Source organism: Cyprinodon tularosa, unplaced genomic scaffold, assembly GCF_016077235.1.
Source record: "Cyprinodon tularosa strain WSP-4 unplaced genomic scaffold, ASM1607723v1 ctg270, whole genome shotgun sequence".
NCBI lineage: Eukaryota > Metazoa > Chordata > Actinopteri > Cyprinodontiformes > Cyprinodontidae > Cyprinodon > Cyprinodon tularosa.
In genome coordinates this window covers 218506-223160 of record NW_024038975.1, presented here as the reverse complement: position 1 = coordinate 223160, position 4655 = coordinate 218506, and the positions used below count along the sequence as shown (strand labels likewise).

Sequence of the window (4655 nt, the reverse complement as noted above, 5' to 3'; positions counted from 1 at the left end):
CTGAAGTCCATCGAGGTTAGGGTTAAACTAACATAGCTGGGTAATATGATCTATTCCCTTTTCATAAAAGGTTAAGTGCAGTATATAAATGATGATCAAACATCAATAAACTATCTCATATTCATCGATAAATGATCTCGTTACCATTTAATTATGGTTATCATGGTTATTGTATAATGTTACCAGATTTTATTTTACATATTTTGTTTCTTGTATGCATAGTATAAGAATTAAAGAAGGAATAAACTTTCAGAAGCATTCAACACTCAACCATAAGCACAGTTAGAGGCAAGGAGGCAGGGAAAAACCTAAATAATGCAGGGCAGTGGGTCCTGAGGACCAGAAGTGAAGACTAGTGCCCTTATACCATCACCATGCTGTGAAATGGTGGTTATACTATCAGACGTCCCAAGTCTCCAGGAAGTTCCAGGAGTCTCCCTGATATAGATAGTTGTTCATGGATGACCTCGAGTTGGATAAATTATCGCGGATTTTAGACTTTACAAGGTAGTGTTTTTTAATGTGAGTGAGAACGTGCAGGCAGTACAATAATATGTGCATCATGTGCGAATTAGAACTACTGCGATTGCGCAGACACAACAAGAGAGAGCAGGGTGTGAGGAGGAGGTTGCTTGTGAAACCTGTGAATCTGTCCAAAGCGATGCTCTGTTCGACAAACGTTCCAGGCGACTGGTTGTCAGAGAGCTGATTGGATAAGTCTGATAAGTTTGGGGTTACTCTCTGGCAGTCACCTAGTTACCACTCAAAGCTGTGCATCCTGTGAAACGGCAGAGGTTGAAACCTCGAGTAAAAATTTAAAATAAAGGACTAATTTTACAGCAGAATATACTAAAGTATATCCACGTCTAGTGAAGGTGAGGAACAGTGGCGGATCTAGACCAAATGTACCAATAAGCATCTCCCTGAAATGGGTTTTTGGAACTTGGCATGCCTGTAACATGGTTAGAATGGTTTAAATTGTTATTCTGCAACACTCACCGTATAACTATCCAAATGAGCCCCAAAAGCACAGGAAGTCCAAGGATTCCAATGATTGCTAAATTCTTATTGGGACCGCCTCTGAGTGGCTCAGCAGGGGGGGCTATAATGGGGTAGAGGCATAATATTAGCAAAACCAATTATCATATAGATGAGCAAAAGCAGTTGTGGTTTTATAACAGGGTTAATAACTTGAGACAGGAACTGACCTGGAGTGGTGTTAGGCGGTATGTTGATTGCTGCAAAAAGAAGAGAAATATTTTTAAAAAGTCAAATAATTTTGAAAGAATTTCTTATCTTAAGTTATTGAGTCCGAGTCTCACTGTCACAGCATTTTAGCAAATGCTTAAACATTTAAAAAGTCATGCATCAGGGTTGTACCAAAGAATGTGGTTAAAATAAAAAAACAGAAAAACAGTATTAATTGGAATAATTAAGAAAGAATTATTAACTTACTTAAATTCACAGTGTCCTTGGTATAGATCCCCCCCTCATGATAGAGACATTTATATATGCCTTTGTTCTCTGCTTTGATTTTCTTCAGAAGCAAGGAGCAGTTTTCTTCCTTGATTCCATTAGGGAAAAGTTTAAATGCGTCATTTTCTGTTTGGTTAAAGCTGGCATAAATAACTTCGGCATCCTTTTGCCACTTTAATTGAAGCGTCGTATTTAGATTTGTGCAGTTGCATGGAAGAAGGACATCATCATTGATTTTGGCTGTGACATCAACATGTTTATCACCTGAAACATAAAATATGAACTAGAATTAGTCCAGCTAGTAGGGCTCTGACATATAATTATTTTAGAAAACATTTCTAAGTGCATATTTAATGAATTAAAAATTCAAAGTTCTTTATCTTATAAAAGCATCACAACAAAAGTGCAGTTTGTTTATCATAATTTTTCTCTTTCAGTTCAAATCAATAACCTTCTATGTCAGTTAAATCTAAAATGACAGAGTTTACAAGTTTAAAGCAAACATATTCTATGTTTTTTTGTTTTGTCAGGGAATTTGATGTTAATAGATTACACAGAAAAGGGGAAATGTTCAAACTAAGACTTTATTGAACACATCTCTTAAAGTTTATCTTGGCATGACCAAATATGATCTCTAAAGTTTCAACACAAGCTTTTAGTGAGATAGTGATCATTTGCTACAATTTTAAGGTAAACATGTCTCCAGATTAGAATAAAAATTTGTCCACTCTACATCAAACCACAGATATGCCATATTTAAAATTTTAAAAAGCAACATTAAGAATTAACACACTGTATGAAGCCCTTGATCACATGTACAACTATTTTCCTAAATAATAATAAAAAACATAACTCAGAACACAAGACTACAAACTGCATTTTAATAAAAAAAAAAAAACGTACCTCGTGTTGTAAGTGGGAGAACTCCTATAAAAAGAAATGTAGTGGTTAGAGCAATCAAACTGATAGTGTGAGTCATTATTCTAAAATCAGGTTTCCAAAGAGGGACATGCACAAACACGCCTGGGTAAATCCCAGAACATGAATAAAAACATTTGTTTTAACAACAGAAAAAGATATGAAAACAAGTAAAAGGATGATTGGACTGCTTACAGGCTGTTAAAAGCACAGATTATAGTTGATTGTATTTTTGCATCTACGCAATGGGAAAATTTAAAAAAAAATTGAAGTTCAGCGAATCATCGGTTCTTCATGAGAAATATAAAGAATTGTACTGTTTCTTGAGGGCCAGCTATCTCTTCTGCAGACATTTTAAAAACAACCCGCATTTAAACAAAGAGACCTAAAACAGAAAGCATTTGCAGAGAGCTATGTACTTTTACTGTTTCAATACAAAATCCCTTTTTTACGAAGCCAGGGGATTGACATTGGAAAAATATATATATATAATGTGCACAACATACAACAATGTTCCCACAGAATAGTAAATCATACTCTCAAAGAAATAACTCTTTCGCAAACTTGATGATGAGGCATATGTGGCCACAGTGTATAGTGTTCACAAAATTGTAAAACATAATCCTCCTACAGTGCACCTTCTGTAACCAAGGAAAAAAGGAACAAACCAACATGATAGATAGTCTGATGGAGTTTTGCCTTGCATTATTTGCATTTTTGCATAATTTTTTTCAGTGCTGTATAAATACATAAAATTTAAATAAAATATTGCCAGGCAGGTATGAATGATGACCGGATGTTCAGATGTGTGTGGTACTGTGCTGTAAAATAACACCTACTGCTGTCCAATTGTTTTCTTGAACACTTCAAGTTTCAGATCAATGCCAAAATGAAGTAGGAAAGGATTCAAATATGTCTATGTGATTTGCAAAGTGATCCAAATAAGCAGCAATAGAGGGTATTTCTAGTGTGGCAGATATGATCTCTCTGTGGAGAAGGTGCCGGCCGGCAGAGGATAAGAGACCTTCCCTTTTATGAACAGCTTTAAAATTACAGAAAAAATATATATACTATGACCTATCGCCTCGAACCCCAAAGAGAATGACTTCTAGATCATTAACTGGAGTTAGGTTTCATTAAAACTTAAGTGGTCAGAGTTTATTTCAACCTCAAGCGGCGCTTTACGCACGCGGGGCCTGTTGCGCTGCGTCATTACGCAGTATCCAGCAACGAATTTGTATAAATTTGTCGGTTTAAGGCTCCAATTCCTCTTAGGCGATAGTTCCTAGCGTTTTTTTCTGTTATTTTTAATTCACCCTATAAAACACAATCTGCCACAGTTACTAAGATGCGTATAAATACCACGAGACAAGCAATGAATGCACCTTTTTGCTGCTTAATTCGATAAATCTGCACTTATAACATAAATATATTCGCATCCTTTCCTCCTTCAATGTACTTTGTACCATTGAAGTATTGAACTATTTAGTATTTCGTGCGCAGTAAATCCAAATTAACCCTCCCCCTTTACACACGCACACACATTTCAATCAATGTGCTTTAGACGTCTTGCACGAACAAAATTATATTTTAAAAGTTACCTGATAATATCACGAGAAAAGGTGACACAAGCAAGCCTCGCATTTTGCCCGTTCTTTGGTTTCAATCTCCAACTCTGATCGAGTCCCTCTGATCCGAGAGAGCAGACAGATCCCTACCCAAGATCTAAATCGGGCGAACACGTACTTAAGTACAAGTGAAAGTGAAAAAAAAGAATATTGTAAACGATTCGTAAACTGGAACATGGCCATAGAAAGTGGCACCTCCTCTTCCCATTCATCTCCTCCTATAGTACAGAACATAAGTGTGAGGAAAGGATCAAATCAAATTGGTAGGCTTAATAATTATTAGGCTTCAAATTATTTAGAAATTAGCTTTTATTTTACAAAAGAGGAAAAGCGTGAGTCGTCCATATGCTTTTGGTTCTCTTCGGCTCCTATACAGTTCAATAATAATCAATGTGCAATAAAAATGCCAACTGTGTAGTCTGTGTAAGTTTTGTTTATGGTCAGTGGATGTCTGCAGTACAACTGCAATAATCCAATTAAACTACTGTATCCTCTTTCCTTAGATCTTTACTGTGCAGATATCTTTATATTTAAAGGAAACATATTCCAGGACATTACCACTTGTTATGCGCTTTTGTACTCTCTTTTTATATTTTCCTGTCTTTGCTTTGGAGCTTTTTAATTCAATTCAGT

At 35.8% G+C, this 4655-nt stretch overlaps 1 long non-coding RNA gene across 1 annotated transcript; it reads right to left on the bottom strand.

Annotated features, from left to right (window-relative positions):
- Nucleotides 1–1480: 1480 nt before the first annotated feature.
- On the bottom strand, nucleotides 1481–4150 carry LOC119786331. The gene is made up of 3 exons (XR_005281173.1): nucleotides 3996–4150; nucleotides 2380–2403; nucleotides 1481–1740 (listed from the first exon to the last, which is right to left on the bottom strand). It is a non-coding gene; the product is annotated as an uncharacterized LOC119786331 (long non-coding RNA).
- Nucleotides 4151–4655: the final 505 nt, after the last annotated feature.